The sequence below is a fragment of the Meriones unguiculatus genome, chromosome 1, assembly GCF_030254825.1.
Source record: "Meriones unguiculatus strain TT.TT164.6M chromosome 1, Bangor_MerUng_6.1, whole genome shotgun sequence".
NCBI classification, from domain to species: domain Eukaryota; kingdom Metazoa; phylum Chordata; class Mammalia; order Rodentia; family Muridae; genus Meriones; species Meriones unguiculatus.
In genome coordinates this window covers 171,589,852-171,608,214 of record NC_083349.1, presented here as the reverse complement: position 1 = coordinate 171,608,214, position 18,363 = coordinate 171,589,852, and the positions used below count along the sequence as shown (strand labels likewise).

The window sequence follows — 18,363 nt, the reverse complement described above, 5'->3', positions numbered from 1 at the left end:
TACTCATGAACTTATGTTATGGGAAGAACTATCGCCCATCATTTTGAAGACACAGAAGTCCCGAAAAAAAAAAAAAAAAAAAAAAAAAACAAATATCATTCCCATAGCAATATACACATTGTAGTATTGATATTCTAATCTAGGATCTTCTGAACCCAAATTCAGCTTGTGCTTTCATTCCTTTCTACGCTCTCACACCCACTTAACTATTTCAAAGACTTGATTAATTTTCTATGTTCTATTGAAAATGTGGTTTATGCTTTCTATTACGTTTTAACTCTATACAGCATAATTTTATACTTTTATATATCAGGTGTATTTTATATATACATTCTATATATAAGGTATAGTACATGAATAATCACAATGAAAAAAATGTTGGTTAACTTGTTTTAATCAGTTTCACCTGTGAGTCATGCAACCCTCTCTCATCAAGGGATTAATGTTGCTCTTACAGGATCTTGAGAGTGGTTTCCTATAATGAAGTTTGTTTCCTTGACTTGTTTTATTGATTCCTCCTTCATACCTGTTAATATGAAGGTATTCATTTCTGTTTCTCTGTCATGTTGCAATATACCAGAAACCAATCAGATGCTAGTACCATACTTATGAACTCCCAGAAAAATAAGCTGAATTAACCTTTTGGTTTTATTATTTACCTAGCTTTGGTTACTTTCTTTTTATTTTTTTAATTCTTTATTAATTACACTTTATTCACTTTGTATCTCCCCTGTGGTTCCCTCCCTCCTCCCATCCTAATCCCTCCCTTCCTCCACCCTCTGCGTGCATGCCCCTTCCCAAGTCCACTGACAGGGAAGGTCTTCTTTTCCTTCCTTCTGATCCTAGTCAATTAGGTCTCATCAGGAGTGGCTGGCATTGTCTTCTGTGACCTGGTAAGGCTGCTTCCCCCTCAGGGGGAGGTAATTAAAGAGCAGGCCAATCAGTTCATGTCAGAGACAGTCCCTGTTCCTATCACAATGGAACCCACTTGGATACTGAACTGCCATGGGCTACATCTGTGCAGGGGTCTTAGGTTATCTCCATGCATAGTCCTTGGTTGGAGTATCAGTCTCAGGAAAGACCCCTGTGCTCAGATTTTTTGGTTCTGTTGCTCTCCTTGTAGAGTTCCTGTCCTATCCAGATCTTACTGTTTCCCACTTCTTTCATAAGATTCCCTGCACTTTGCCCAAAGGTTGCCCATAAGTCTCAGAATCTGCATTGGGCAACCTTTGGTTGTTTTCTTATAGTATGAGAAAATTGATTGAGGCAGCTACAACAGAATAGCACAGACGTAAAGCATTTTGTTTCAACAGTTTAAGATCAGAAGTTGTCAGATTCAGAACCTGATGACGTAAGATACTGCCAGAATATCTGTTATTGCAGCTAAATATTCCCGTAATACGGAAACAACCATCTTTTTCAGTGATCTTATAAGACTCAGAGAGAGCTAGAGAACCCTCTGGGGTTACTTTTAAGGGGAAATTGTTCCATTCATGAGCATTCTACTTTCATATCCCAGTTGTCTGCCAAGGTCTCCACTTCCTAATTACATCACTTTGGGTATAGAGAACTTGTGGAGGACATAGACATTGTTCTATAATTTAACTGCCAATGAAATGATTCTAGTAAAAGGAATATGTGAAACAGGCAACATCTGTAGTGTAGCATTATTTACCTCTGTTTTTGTCAATAGCTGCTCATTCTATGACCAATAATCATGTTCATTATAGCAAGGTCCAGAAAGTTGTCTGGTCCCCTACACTTGTGAATTGAGATACAGTGAATAGCTACCACTTGGGGCTGGAGAGATGGCTCAGAGGTTAAAAACACTGGTTGCTCTTCCAGAGGTCCTGAGTTCAGTTCCCAGCACCCGCATGGTTGACTTACAACCATCTATAATGAGATCTGGTGCCCTCTTCTGCCCTGAAGGTGTACATGCAGACAAAGCATTGCATACATAATAAAAAATAATAAAAAAAATCTAAAAAAAATAGCTACCACAAAATTTACTGACATCTGGTCCATTTTGCTTGTCCTAACAGAGTACTAAACATACAAAACTTAATAAATAATACATGTATTTCCTACTCTTTGAAAAGTTTCATATGATGTGGATCTTCTCCCTATATCATGACATGAAGAAGAGATAATATAGAAAAAGAGGGAGAGCATGTTGCTGTCTGTCTCTTTCTCCTCTCACAAGCCACTGATTGGATTATAGGGAGCGAACACTCCTGGTTTTATCTGACTCTGCTTCCTAGCAATCTTACCTCTGAACACATGACTGTCCAAACTAGGGAATGCAGCTTCCAACATATGTTTTTGGGGGACACATTCTAACCATAGCATCTAATGTGCACCTATTGCCTACCAGGTGAATAACTGCTTTCTGGAAGGAGCCTCAAAAAGCTCTGGGGTCTAACAAAAGAAGACTCCATGTGATGGATTGTTTTATGTCAGCTTGATACAAGCTGAAGTCATCTGAGTGGAGGGAACTTCAATTAATAAAATGCCTCCAAAATGAAAAAAAAAAAGAAAAAGTAAAAGAAAAGAAAATGGCCTTACAAGAGGACTGTAGGCAAACCTAGGGCAATTTTAAAAATTAGAGCCTAGTCCATTATGGGTGGTGCCATCCCTGGGCTGGTAGTTCTGGATTCTATACAAAGACGGGATGAGAAAGTCAGGAACACACCAGGAAGGAGTACCCCTCTGTGACCTCTGGATGAGCTCCCGCCTCCAAGATCCTACCCTGTTTCATTCCTGTCCTGACTTCTTTAAAGATGAAGAGTAATATGGAAGAGTAGGCCACATATCCTCACCAAATTGCTTTGATCCTGGTGTTTCATCATGTCGTAACCCCAATTAACACAATCTCAGAGCTCAGCGGACTACAAATACCGTAATGCACTTTGCCAAGTTTATATAACCAGCAAGCAATTGTTGAGAGAGGAGTTCTCTTCAGCGGAATTGATTGAAAGTTAGAAAAATGACTTCAAACATGGAGCTTGCATGAATTACATCCATCCATGCTGGGGACAGACCTTTCAGTGATGTAGTTGCTTCTGAATCATCCATACTTCTGCTAACCTCAATCATCACTCTGGTATATCGAGCTAGACTTGGGTGGAATTATTTCTCTGATTTGTGCTCTGTGCCTTACCTGGAGTGAATACATGTTTAATGAAATATTCCCAGGAAAAGTCATGGAACAACTGGTATGGTAAAATGTGTCAGAAAAAGATAAATAAGCCTTTTTTCTGTTACTTATAATATTGTGGCATGTCTTGTTTATTGGTTGGTAGTTTATTCTTATCACTTTCCTTTTTTACTTCCCATAAAGAGCCAGAAGAAATTAAATATAATGTTTTCCTGACTCTCTTGCAGCTAAAATTGGTACAGCTCATTGACATAGCTCTCAACTGAGATTCAGTCAGATTCCTTGGGGTAGCAGGAAGGCCTGGCCTTATGTTTTATGATTAAAGGGAAAAGCACAGCCATAATGTTTCTACTTCTGTCTGAATTCAAGTATGGTGTTTGAAGATTCAATGATAGTATTGTTTCATAACAGAAATACATTGCTATTTCTAGCATTTGTTCTCAAAGCTTCTGAATCATTGCCAGCAACCCCCCCCCCCTCCTTCAGATAACTACAGGAGGAAACCAAGTATTTCTGTGCCTCAGACACCGAAGCAGGGTTTCTGTTACCTGTACCTGAATGTATTCATATCTTATAGACAAAAAACATCCATTTTCTAAGAGAAGGAGATAGTGACATTGTAGATGAATATAAAGTGTGTGTGTGTGTGTGTGTGTGTGTGTGTGTGTGTAGATATAGATATTGAGATCTTTTTCTGTAAATTAAGAGGCATAAGGTGAGAAATTCAGTTGTTTATTAGTTTTGTAAGTTTTGTCAGACATTCATTCATTTCACCATCATGACCTCATTTACTCCTCAACAAGCCTGTTGCATTTGATCTGGTTTCCCTCCTTTTCAGACAAGAAGAGGAAGATTCCCTAAGATTATACAACTTACTGAGAATCACCAAACTACTCTGACAGTCATTAATAGAACCAAGCGGTAATTGGTGCACAAAGCTTGCCTCCCCTGTGCCCTTGGAATGAATGCTTGGATCAGAACTGAAGTAAAAAGGCAGATGTTCAGGAAGGAATGGAGACCGTGTGCCCTGGAGAATGGGAGAGTGGAGTGGAGAATGGGAGAGTGGAGTGGAGAATGGGAGAGTGGAGTGGAGAATGGGAGAGTGGAGTGGAGAATGGGAGAGATCCCTCATTCCAAAAGCATCAGCGCACCCCCACCTTTCCCCAGCAACGAGAGCCAGGGATCTGTAAGCAAGGCGAAAGTTGGTCTCACCTTGTCCTGCTGCTTCAGAATCATGCTTTGCGACCTCCCTCTCTTCAAGTTGTCACGGAAAACCACACTTTCCAGAAACCTCCAGTAGATGTGCGCTTCTCCGATAAACAGAATTCATATACCTGCAGGCTTGCTACCAGATTTCCTAACAGTCTCCAGGAAGATTTTGACAGCTGAGTGATGTCAACCAACTGCGAAATGCAAAATAGAACACAAAGAAAACACCCGAGGGAGTCTGCGCCTGAAGCTTCATTCGGGTTTTATGAAGCCTGAGCAAACATCTCAGGAAGACAGGCATGGAGCTGGCATCCATGCGAGCCACACTGTGATCCCACATGGCCAGTCACCATTCTCTTCTGGACAATGGATGGATGCTTGAGAAGAACAAGGATCCGGCGCCCTATGGACTCACTTTGGTGGATAGATGGCTGACTGTCTACAGTTCTGCAGGATCACAGTTGGTGCCTGTGGCTGAGCTTGGTGGAGGGAGCGGTGAGAGGTGGGGATCACTGATGAGCAATGGGATGGTTGCTTCTGTGAAGCCCAAATGCAAGCAGAGTCTGCCAGAAGGTAATTGGAAGCTGACAGCTTTCGAATGTCACCTTCAGCCCAGGGTCAGCTCTGTAATTGTACTCCCAGAATGCCGGATCGCACCCTCCAGACCCAGAGCTGACCACCAGCTCTGTTCTCTTTTTTTCTGGGGCCTGGACTCAGCAGGAGGCCTTGGGTCTTGAGGAAAGTGGCACTTTTCTCTTCTCCCATCTGGTAGCATATTACTTCCCATAAATTGAGTTTGGAGGGGGGTCCCAGCTTTGCTCTGGGGAATCACTTCTCGCTCTAGTAGTTCCAGGATTAATTTCCAATAAGTGACTGTGGGAAGTACAGAATGCAGACTGATTTGAAAGCTCCAGTATTATAAAGCACAATGGATCTAAGTGTAAGACTCCATATTAATAAAATGTGGTGACGACAGCAGCCACACATGTCTGAGTGGATGTCTAAGTCACATTCCTGGGTCCCCGTGATACTCTGACTCTTCATATTGGCATGGAGGCAATGCATATTTAAAATGGAGAGGTTCTCAGAAGTTTTCTCTCATCCTGTCTGAGAAGCTGTTCTATTCATCTCCTGATGTTCGGCTGGAGCAGAGGTGCCTCCAGTGTTCAGAGAGCGTGGGGAATGCCGGACAGCAGAAGTACCAGAGACTTCAAGTATAGAATAATGCTCACCAGAGAATTCCGGGGGTGAGGAAGGACAGAGGTCAGATCTCGTGTACCAAGCTGAAGTTAGCTAAGTAGAATCAGCACCAGTGTACAGTTTACAAAGAATTGTTAAGTATTTATAAAGAACTAGATGGAGGATTTGGGTCTTTTCCAAAACAGGAAAATAAGAAATTCTAAGGAAATGAAATGCTAACTACCCTAATTTTTCCTCCTTCATTGAACACCTATATAAGCTATCAAACTGTCCTTCATAAATATTTGCAATAATTGTGAGTCAATTAAACTTTAAGAAAAGAATATTGAGAAAGGAAATAGGAATCAGGAATACTGAGGAGACACTCTCTCTCGATCCAATATTGCTGCAAATATTAATGTCACAGGTACTGTAGAAAATATGTAAGGATTTTGAATTCTTTCTATTTAAACGTTACTGAAGACCCCTCACCCATATCCCACCTACAGTTCTGACTTGTCTGCTGGCACCAATGCTGCCCTCCTCACCTACTTGCCCATAGGCTTCAACATCAATTGTCTTGGATTCTAGTTGTAGAGTATAGGCATTGGAAAGATGCAAGCCAGCAGTAGAGGAGGCCAGACGGGAAAGAACCCCTCTTTCTCTGTCATTTCATCACCGTGTATCTCAAGTGAATAATCCTAAGTATGGCTCTTGGACAGCAGTTTACTTAAGAGCCTGACAGAATGAAAAGTTCCCAGCTACCCTGGGTATACTGAACAATGCTGTTGGATTGGAGATTCCTCAGAGAGTCTGGGATCACCTCTAATGCCATTTCCAGCCATTTCTGAAGGCAGAAATTTCTTCATGAAGCCACCTGGATAGTAAGGTGGTGATATTTACTTTGTCTCTTGGCTTATTGTTCTCCCTCCCTTACTGAAATAATTTAAGCTTTCAAACTTTAATTCTGCCATTGAAGATAAATGCTGCACTGGGATCACCTAGACTCAAATTTTCTTTACCACTCCCATTTTAAAGAAACCAAAGACTGAGGCCTAATCCCTGTTTCATGTGGGAAACTGCCACTATCTCTGAGCATTTTTTTCAGAAAATGATCAAAATTTCTTGCAATGCTGGCTAAACCTGACAGTCTTTACAAGATAAAAATACCTCGCAAATAAAAAACCTCTTAAAGGCAAAAACAAACGTTAACAGGTGAATATATTTCCAGTGAATATGATGAAAATGAAACCGACACTCCTTGAGTGTTACTGAATGAAAATATTAGCTGGATAAAAATGCTAACTATAGACACAAATGCTAACAGCTGAACTGAGCTAGCACTGCGCCACAAATAATATTTGCTGAAGGAAAATATATGAACTGCAGGAGAAAGGGAAGAAGGTGGAGTGATTTACAACAAACAAAGACCTAGAGTGGAGGATGCTTCCTACAGTAATAGATTGTTACAGTGTTCACAGCCCGTGTCACAATGCCTCAGCCTGACTTGCCAGCTCTTTTATTTGATGCTCTTCTCACAAACGTGCCTTTCCATTCCAGCCGCCAACAGCATGTGTTCATTTTGAAAGGGTTGTTGCCTATGTACCCTAGATTGTTTGGCAAATTGCTCTCCTGTAGCTCATATACCCAACATTACACACATCCTTGACACTGGTTCCCACCTTATGTGCTACTTAGGGGTCAGAGGCCGTAGACGCTATGGTCCTGGGTGTGGGGTCATATGCGAGCCTTTTGTAGGAGAAGCTGCATTGAAATGAAGTTACCCACATTAGCAAATAACTTTCTTGACCACTGTGCTCAAAGAGAACCTAAATGGAAAGAAGTGTATTGCCAGCCTATATGAGGTAATTGTTTTGACTCGTTAGTGTAATTAACATGAATGAAATGTGGAGTTTGCTGAAGACTGCCATGGTAAATGAAAAGAGCCCTTTTGTGCATGTCTATACAAATTGACTTTGCAGTGCACTGTGAGAGGTGTCAAATGCTGTGGGTGAGTTGAATGAAATCTTTTTGTTGTTGCTTGCTCTCACACTTATTTATTTATTTCTGTATGTTTTTGCAGGAAGGCTGAAGTTTTGCATGTCAGCTGTAGACAGTGTCTTTCTTCCAAGCATTTCTGTTTGTTTTATCTATTTTATTTCCAAACTTTTTCTGGGCTTTACAGTGAACTTAAAGTACTCACTGTAGCGGGATAACAAATTATAAGAGGCGATTATAACAGCCTGTCTTACCTGGAAATCATCTCTGAGCCAGAACTTTGACAAAAATGTTTCTGATACATAGTAGGCAGACTATAAATAATTTATGGACTAAACAGAAGAAATGTGCCTAGAAGGAGGTATCTTCCATTCCTTTTCATGATTATCCCTAAATTTCCAAATTGCAGATGTCAGTGAACTAGATAAAAAATCGAGGACATGTAGGTGACTTAACAAATGACTCCTATGTTTACCACCTTGTTTAGCATCAGGGTCTGAATGAGTTAATGCTTACAGCGTGCTCACAGAATGGAAGCAATGGCTAATGTTGTGTGAATAACAGAGTAAATAATTATTTCTTTGCCTTTATGAGAGGGCTTCTAGGCAGAAAAGACTCAGGAGGCCTCAGTGTAGTCTGCAGGAGTTGAGGAATGAGTCTTGGATTCATGGCAATAGACCTGGCATAGGGCCTCACCTAGGCACAGATGCTGGGCTTACATTCCAGGGGATTGAGAACTGGGAAGCGGTCCTTGTGGAGGTGTTCTGGGTGGGAAGGAACTAAATTCTCTTAGTGCCCACAGAGCCAAAGTCACACACCCAGTAAAGCAAGAAGCAGGTGCTGATGGAATAATTTTTATTTTCAGAATTTTGGTATTTCTCAACTTTATCGAGGTGTAATTGACAAATTAAGATAATGTATATACAGTACGTATGATGTGATGATTTGATTTACATTGTGAAATGATTACTGAAATAAAATTAATTAACACATTTATCACCCCAATTAGGGATGTTGTGTGTGTATGCATGTGTGTGTTTGTAGTGACAAAACCTATGTTAGTTGAAATTTTTAAGGAAACAGTAATCACCAAGGTGCAGAGTACTTTTGCAGATCTTATTCTGTTTACAGGCTATAGTTGGTACCCTTTGACCACCATCTTTCTTGCCCTTTCTCCTATTTCCAGTCTCCAGAAACCATTAGTCTACTCTTGGCCTTTATGAGCTTGACTTTTACAGACGAGATCACACAGTACTTACCCTGATGTACCTGGCTTATTTCATTTAATATAGCGCTTTCTAGACTCATCCATGTAAATATGGTAGAATATCCCTACTTTTAAAAGCTAAGTACTAAATAGCCCACTATGTACATACAGTTTTATGTCCATCAGTGGACAGTCATATTGATCTCATATCCTGACTATTGTGAATAGCATTGCAATGAACACAGAGATTCATATAAAAACAATCTGATTTCATTTTCTTCAGACATATGTATGGCCAGAGGTTGGATGAATGGCTCCTATGGTAAATCTGTAATTAATTATTAGAAGCACCTTGTACTATTTTCCATAAAGTCTGTAAAATTTTTCATTCTAATATCAGTGTACAGTAGCTTACTTTTAATACACTCTTACCACTATTGATTGTCTTTGTTTGTAATTGCCATCTAGACACATATGAAATCGTATATCACAATGGCCTTGATTGGCATCTTCTTCAAGATAAAAGGTATTGTCATTTTATTGTTTATTTATTTCATTTTATTGTGGTTATAATATAATTATCTCCTTTCCCGAATCTTCACTAACCCTTTATCTGACAGAGGACTAATATCCAGTATATACAAAGAACTAAAGAAGCTGAAAAGCAGCAATCCAAGTAATCCAATTAAAAAATGGGGAACAGAGCTAAACAGAGAATTCTCGACAGAGGAATATCGAATGGCAGAAAAACACTTAAAGAAATGCTCATCCTCATTAGCCATCAGGGAAATGCAAATCAAAACGACCCTGAGATATCACCTTACACCCATCAGAATGGCCAAGGTGAAAAACTCAAGTGATAACACATGCTGGAGAGGTTGTGGAGAAAGGGGAACCCTCCTCCACTGCTGGTGGGAATGTAAACTGGTACAACCACTCTGAAAAGCTATCTGGCGCTTTCTAAGACAAATAGGAATAGTGCTTCCTCCAGACCCAGCTATACCACTGCTAGGTATATACCCAAAGTTTGTTCAAGTACACAAAAAGGACACTTGCTCAACCATGTTTATAGCAGCTCTATTTGTAATAGCCAGAACCTGGAAACAACCCAGATGTCCATCAACGGTGGAATGGGTACAGAAATTGTGGTATTTTTATACAATGGAATACTACTCAGCAATCAAAAAGGAGGAAATCATGAAATTTGCAGGCAAATGGTGGGATCTAGAAAAGATCATTCTGAGTGAAATATCCCAGAAGGAGAAAGACACACATGGGATATACTCACTTATATAGACCTATAAGATATGATAAACATAATGAAATCTATACACCTAAAAAAGATAATCAATTGAGCGGACATGGGGTAAGATGATCAATCCTCATTTAGAAAGTCAGATGGGATGTGCATTGAACATATGACAGGAGTCTACTGAGCGCATCTGAAAGACTCTAACTAGCAGTGTTTTCAAAGCAAAGACTCATGACCAAACCTTTGGCAGAGTACAGGGAATCATAAGAAAGAAGGGGAGTTAGTCTGATGGGGAAAGGATAGGAGCTCCACAAGGACCAAATATATCTGGGCACAGGGTCTTTTCTGAGACTGACATTCAACCAAGGACCATGTATGGATATAACCTAGAACCTCCACTCAGATGTAGCCTGTGGTAGCTCAGTAACCAATTGGTTTCCCAAAGTGAGGGGAACAGGGACTATTTCTAACAGGAACCCAATGACTGGCTCTTTGGTCTCCCCACCCCCGAAGGGAGGAGCAGTCCTGTTAGGCCACAGAGGAGGGCTTTGCAGCCAGTCCTGAAGATACCTGATAAAACAGGATCAGATGAATGGGGAGGAGGTCCCCCCTATCAGTGGACTTGGAAAGGGACACGGTGGAGATGAGGGAGGGAGGGAGGGACTGGGAGGGAATGAGGGATCGGGACACGGCTGGGATACAGAGTTAATAAAATGTAATTGATAAAAAAATAAAAAATAAAAATAAGATTTAAAAAAAATAACCTTGTTTTACAAAAAAAAAAAAATTATCTCCTTTCCCTCTTTCCCTTTCTTTCTACAAACCTCCCATATACCCTTTTTGTTCTCTTCCAAATTCCTGGCTTCTTTTTTTCCCATTAATTAATGTTACATGTGTATGTGTGTTATGTGTGTGTGTGTATTCCTAAATATAATTTTCTTAGTCTTTATAACGCTAGTTGTATTTATATTTTTAGGGCTGATCATTTGGTGCTGAACAAAAAATTGGGATGTTCTTCTCTGGCAAAGGTTATTTCTCCCACTGTCAGTATTTCTTAGTTGTTTGTAGTTCCTTGTGTAGGGTTGGGGTGGGGCAGGTCTTCCCCATCCGTGTTATATATCTATTGTTGTCCTTGTTCAGCTCATCAATAGTAGTCATGTTGGTGAAACTTTAAGGGTGAAGTTTATAACATTTCTAGTAGACACAGTCTCACAGAAAACCCACTGATGCTCTGTCTCTGACAATTTTTCCAAGCCCCCTTCCACAATATTCCCTGAGCCTTAGGCATGGGTGTGTTTAGTAGATGTGTCCATTAGGATTAGGCTCTGCATTTTGATTGGTTGTAATTTTCTGTAATGGTATTGATCTGTTGCTAAGGGAAGTTTCCTTGATGAAGGTTGAGGACTACACTCATCTTTGGATATAAAGTGAAATAATTAGAATGTAGATAGAGATTATGCTAGTTTAGTAAAGTGGTGGCTGAACATTTTTTTAATATACTTATTGAGGAAACAGTTTGGCCTTCAAACTAAAAGACAAAGCTATAGTAATAAAAATAACATGATACCAACTTGGAAAGAGACCAATGATGCAAAATACAGAGTCCATAATGAAATACATAGTCCATTAGTTAGTTTTCTCTTGCTGTGATAAAATACCATGACCAAAAGCAACTCAAGGAAGAAAGGATTTATTTTAGTTCACTGTTTCCAAAGTCTAGAGTCTACCTGGAAGGGAAGGAATGGCTTGATGACACAAGCTGGAACCTCTCTGACTACATTTTATTTTTATGCTGGAACCTGAGAGAGAAAACAGAAACTCTGCATACTCTTAAATTCAGTAATGTACTTTTCCATCAAGGTTGCACTCCTAAAGATTTCAAATGTCACCATTGCCTGAAAATCAAATTTCCAAATATATATAAGCCTATGGGAGATGTTACTCGTTCAAATAACCAAAGACAGTAAACTCATCTGTGACACAAGACATCAAGAAAACGCACTGAGAAAGTATATTTATTCCAAAAACAGTTTGAGAAAATTGGAAACCCACATACTTAGGAGAGTGAGAGTGGTTACTACATACAGGGGAAAAAAAAACCCTAACTCATAATTGATAAATGCTAAAAATTTGAGAATAAAACAGAAAAAAATATGGCTAACTTTGGTTCTCACAGTATTTTTTTTTTTTTTTTTTTTTTTTGTATCTAGCTCCACAAGTACAGACATCTACGGCAAAGCTGAATGAGACAGCACAGTACACTGCAAGGCTTCCGCACAGCAAATGCAGCAGTCAATAGGTGAAAGGGAGCCCTTGGGGTGGGAGAAAACTCTTGTAAAACATGTATTCCACCAGGGGTTAATGTTCAAATTATGTAATTTTATGTAAAATATGGAACTCTTACAACTTAACAACAATGAAGCAAACGAGTATAAAACTGTACAAAGACTTGGGCATTTTTGCAAAGATGATATTCAAATGGCTTTGTGGACTGTGATTAATTTATTTCTGGGACAGGCAATTGCCCATGGCAAGTATGCCTGTAGATGGAGGGATTGTACCAGCCACAGACCACTTCTCCTGGATTCTCTTCCTTTTGTCTTTACCTATGTGAGGCTACTTCTTTGTTCAGGGAACTTTATAAAATAGGTCTCAGGCTGGAGTTGGGTACCCTCCAAGTTGTGGTCCTTTATGAGAGAATATTGTCCCCACAGTCAAGCAAGATGAAACATCTTTTACTACGTGTGATTCTGTGACTTTGGAATCATGTAAAGTACTAGAGATGCAGGATGTAAACAATAGGAGGATAACACGGATGCCTTCTTGCCACCATACAAGTGAGAAAAGAGCATGTCTCCTAGAGGAGGAGATGGGAGGCCCAAAAGCAGAATTACAGACTGTGACACTAAGATCGGAGGTATGAAAGCAGACCTGGGAAGCAACACTGAGTGACACTATCATGGCTGCGCTGGAAAGGACCAAATCAGAACTAGTGCCCACAACAGGATGAAAGAAGATAACGCTGGATAAAAGCTAGGGATTGGTGCTCAAGACCTGACTCACACCCTTGACATATTTCAGTGATCTTTAGCCAGGTTTGCTTAAATTTTCTGAGTACCCCCATGGACTTATAGGAAGGATGGTTGCTGTGATTTATGTGAGATCCATCTGCATTTTAGGCCTTAAGAGGAATTGGCTCCATCAGTGATCCATTCAGCTATTCACTTATTCCCTCACCAGTTCAGAACATCTTCCAGTCTTGTGTCGATGCCTTCACGCAGTAATCACTAACAGCTAAGGACTTTTTCAGTGGTAGAAAGCGCTGGGTCATAAACACCAGCAATAGCGGTAGATGAGAGGCGTGAGAATCCATTACCGTAACCCCGCATGTCAAACACTTTGTTGCTCACTAGGTACCTGAAAGGTCAACTTCCCTTGCAGGCTCCAGACACTGCCCCACTGACAGCCTGACTATGCCAAAAGGTTCATGAATTCAGGCTCTCCAAAACGAAGGAATAAATAAATCCACAACAGGCTTGTTCCCTTTTCCTCCATGCAAACACTCCCTGAGGTACCATATAATCAGAGGAAGGCTGTGACAGCTAGCACATCTCTGCTCTCCCCACATCCCAGCAGTGATACAACATTAGAAGCAATTAGAGCTTGTTCTAGGTTGTTTGTAAGATGATTATTATAGCCATTGAAGGGACATTTCAAAACAGTGGAGTTAAGGATTACAACGTGTTCCACATTTCCAAAGCTGCTGATGGGGGTGGTGCAGAAATGAGCTGAAGATGCAGGGCCAGACAAAGCCTGCATCTCACGCCTGCCAACAAAGCCACAGGCTGAGATATCACTGTGGAGCAAAGGAGGGCAGGGAGGGGCACTTCATCTTTGCAGAGCTGCTCCAAAGAGGAGCTTGGAGGTGGGACGGTGGGTGGTACCTAAGCTCACCCATCCTGTCATTTTGTTTCCCCCAACATGTCAAAAGTCCCTCCACGTCAGCCATCCAAGCATCTAAACAATAAGAAGACCCTGAACATGGCCCTTCCATTCCATCAAAGCAATGAATACTAGACCAAGCTCCTTCAGGGAAATCTGTAACCTCCACCTTGCACAACTGCGTTTAAGCTGACTTTTGTCCACAACAACAACAAAAACCTAAGCGTGTCAGCCTGCTATCCTAAGTTGTTCCCTTGCCTCTCTACCTTATTCTCTCTAAGAACCATTCTTCTAGCTCTGCAGGTGCAGACTCACAGGACTGCCTTATTCTCTTCCTTCTCCCAGAGTCCATGGACTATTTCTGTAATGGTGCTTACCATTCAGAAGCACGGTCTGGTCTGTGAGCTTTGACTAATTAGACAATGGAACTAAGATTCCTGTCTTGAAGCAACTTACGTTATGCATGTGCAAATAAAGGAGCATAGTAGAAGATGGTGACGATCCTTCTGCAGAGGAGAGAAAGAAGAGCAGAGGAGATAGGATGAGGTTAGTAAAGATTTTGTCACTGAGCTGGAGCATGGCGATATTCTCTTTGCTGAGATTTCCCTTCTCCACCCCAAACCCAGCTCTAACAGCATCCTTGATGAAAGCTAGTGCTTTGCAACCTTCTCCATTATCACTTACACATCTGAGTCCCCGCCCTTCAGCCTGACCTAAAGAGCACCGCTCTTAAGCTTCAGTTCAGTATCAGACAGGAGCTCTGTGCGCCTGCCAAGATGAGCTCCAGATTGCTTCTAACACAGTTGTCCTTTCCTGCCTTAGAGGATAGTGTTTTGGAAGAGAGGGAGGCCAATACTGACTGCTTTCTTGGTGGGCAGAGACTCATATACCTTTTTTCAGTGGCTCTGTGATGCCTAAGGTTGGAGAACAAAGCTTTTCCCAGAAGCTGTGAAGAAGAATATGCAAGAGCCAAAAGTTAGATCTGACCCACCGGAGTCCAGCGGTACTGCTCTCTCCAGGTCACAGCCTGCTGTGAGTCTGGTCCCAGCTTCACACTGGGACTCACCAGTGGTAATTGGTGTCTGTTACTACTGTGCTCACACTGTGGCTGGCATAAAGTTTCATAGGAGCTAGGTGAAAAAATACGATGCGAAGTAAATTTATTGGGATATAATTGAATTAAGTCAAACATGTTTTATAAGGCTATTAATCAACTGGTCTTTTAGCAGCCTCCTGTGTAGATTTTAATCGGCTAGTTCTGTTTGTCAGCTCTGTAATAATCTTGTGTGTCTCTCCTGACTCTACACTTATTCTGTGACACTCCCCATGGTCCCAAAGCTATGCCTGATGGAGAAGTGTTAGAAGGCTCACAATGGCGTCTTTCATTATCTGTGTCTTTCAGTTTCACATCCTCCCTACCTGCCACACTATTCTATTTGAGATCCATTTTTGGACAGCTATCTTACCACACCAACAAATGCAGAATCCATGGGGGCAGCCATGATGCCAGGGCTCTGAGTCTTCTACACTGGCTCTCGTTCTAATTATTCCCTCCTGGAAAGGTGGGGGGGTGCTTTAGGACAATCACAACTTCTTTGGGGTTTGTTTTCATTTGGGGGATACCTGTATGATTTTTTAAACAAATCTTTACCAGATCTTTGATGAATAACATTTTTATCTTACTGCATGCAAACATACGTCAGACCTTGTCTAGCTGGAACATTCTCCCTGAGCAACAACTGCCCAGGAACATACCTCTACCCATGAAAAAATTTATCGCAGGCCTTTAATGACTAAGATGCCTTCACCAAGATGGCACCAGATAGGGGAAAGTAAGTTCTTTGTCTTTTAACTGAGGGTGTTTGGGGAAGAAAAGCAAATGTACACAAAGACACTTTGAAGCATATTGGGCCCTGGCTGTGCAGGGTTTATGGCTCAACGCTGATGCAGGTTTTTGGTCATGCTAAAATTAAAGTTCTGTGATTTTACCGTCTTCAAACATCTGCGCCCCTTAGTGAAATTTGACCACTTCCCATGTTCTCTTTCTCAGTAGCTGCCAAACCACAAAAAGCCACCAGTGGCATGTGGCCCTAGATTCTGCCTCGCAGATGGAACTTTCAGTAAAAGGGGTCGAGTTGCTAAGTAAATAGAATGCATTGTAAGTGTTGATAGATTTTCTGTTCTGTCCTGGCATTGTGCTCAGTGGAGGATTACCGCTGTGTGTGTTTAAATGTGACAGCTGTTTCATTCACTCCCTGGTGTGTTGGAGAAGCCGTGATAAAGCCAGCAATATGCCTTCAGAATCCTTAAAGTAAAATCCTACAGAAATTAAAAAAAAAAAAGAAAGAAGGAAAGAAAAAAAAGAATGAAATTGTGTTTCACCTCTCTCTATGTCTATCTTCCTGTCCATTTCTCACATGCAATATCTGATTTTTAATGTTCTAGATGAGAAATATGCATTGAAGACCTTCCACCTCTCATTGCTGGGCATCCCCGAAGCAGTCGGCTTCATTTGGTACTCTGGGTGCAGAGGGAATGCAGAGCATTTAGAAACCTTAATTAAGGAACATTTAGGAAGATAGGCTGATGAGGGGCAAGATTAGCAATGGATTTCACTGTTGCCTGCCTGCGATTTTCTGTTTAATTATTACAAGGAGAGCTGCCAGCAAGGCAGACGCTGAAGGTTTGACGGTGAACTGTGCTGACCTGGATTTCTGTTTCATTAGATTTCATTTAATTCAGGCAAAGGAGGCAATTTCTTAGACCCTAGGACTGTTAAATGTTAACCTTCAGGCCATAAGAATGAGAGGGAAGGAGAATGTTCTCTCCTGAGATTACTGATTTCAAAAACATGATCCTGCTGGGGTCCAGCACCTCTCACTGTTTGGGGAAATGGAGAGAGTGGGAATCCACTGTGTCCCATGGAGGGCTTAAATGAGCTGAATAATCCATTCAAGGTTATTCCACATGAGAAAGGGCTCCAGAATGTTCTCCCCATTAAATTTAAAGGAAATGACTTTTGTCTAGATCCTCAACCTATGGATCACAACCCCTTTGGGGGTCAAATGACCTTTTCACAGTGTCACAAATCAGATATCCTTCATATCAGATATTTACATTACAATTCGTAATAGTAGCAAAAATTACAGTTATGAAGTAGCAACAAAATTTATTTTATGGTTGGGGGTTACCACAACATAAGGAATTCTATTAAAGGGTCAAAACGTTAGCAGGGTAGAGAACTCTATATCCTTCTAGCTTTTTCTGGGATATCCAATTTTAGCTTGTTTTGGGTGACCCCTGTTATCACTCCAGTTACCAGCAAGGGGCTGGGAAGGACTGTGGTACAACTGCCAGGCAAAATAATGTGTGTGTGTGTGTGTGTGTGTGTGTGTGTGTGTGTGTGTGTGTGTGTTTGAGAGAGAGAGATTGAGAAAGAGAGAGAGAGAGAGCGAGAGAGAGAGAGAGAGACTACAGCAATGTGCAAAGTTAGGCGACAAACTCATTGTGGCTGCAGCTGACAAACCACGTTTGCCTAGAGCAGTGGTTCCCAACCTTCCAAATGCCATGTTGCTTTATTACAGTTGCTCACGTTGCGGTGACCCGCAACCATAAAATTACATTCATAACTGTGTTTTGCTACTGTTGTGAAGTGTAATGTAAATAGCTGTGTTTTCCAATAGTCTTAGGTAAGCCCTGTCAAAGGGTCGTTCAGTTCTTCCAAAGAGGTCAGGATCCACAGGGTGAGAACCACTCCTCTGTGGGATCCTGATTTTGTCTGGTCTATTCTCTGTCTTCAGCCAATGGGATGATCACAGTTGTTTGAGAGATGCTGGACTTTCTAGAAGGAATTGGGCTGAGTGGTTAGAGAATTTAGTTTGAGCCACCAGCCTGTGCCTTCTGAATCACTTAATCAGTGTTCTCTGAAACAATAGAAATAGTGTTTTTTATATTTCAGAAAGCTGGTAGAGCTGGGTAAGAATATGGCTACTATAATTCAGCACATGATAGGGCCTTAATAAATGTTAGTTTAATTAAATCAATGTACTTGTGGGAGATGAGAAGCCCTTCTAGGGAGAGTTGAAGACTCTTTTATTTGTGTCTATGTTCAGCTAAAAAATAATAAACCCCAATCAAAATACCTTATTGAAGAATTAAACACACCTACGATATGTCTATAAAATGAAATTCTTATTGAGAGTGAAACTGCATGAAATATTGATACATGTAAGAACAGATATACATAGGATACCATTCTCTTTAGTAAAGTATAAGCTATTTTATTAACTTGATAGCAAATCTTATGATCAAGCCTGCAAATATCACCTTTCATGTCTGTCTAAGGTGACAAACTCATACAGTAATTCTCATTTTGATTAAATCTTCCCTCAGGGGGAAAAACATTATGCTTTGTAATTT

The 18,363-nt window shown here is 40.8% G+C and overlaps 1 long non-coding RNA gene across 1 annotated transcript; it reads left to right on the top strand.

The window, feature by feature from the left end:
* Positions 1-9,222: 9,222 nt before the first annotated feature.
* On the top strand, positions 9,223-12,411 carry LOC132648931 (uncharacterized). Its single transcript, XR_009587324.1, has 3 exons — positions 9,223-9,276; positions 10,979-11,030; positions 12,213-12,411. It is a non-coding gene; the product is annotated as an uncharacterized LOC132648931 (long non-coding RNA).
* The last annotated feature ends 5,952 nt before the right edge of the window (positions 12,412-18,363 follow it).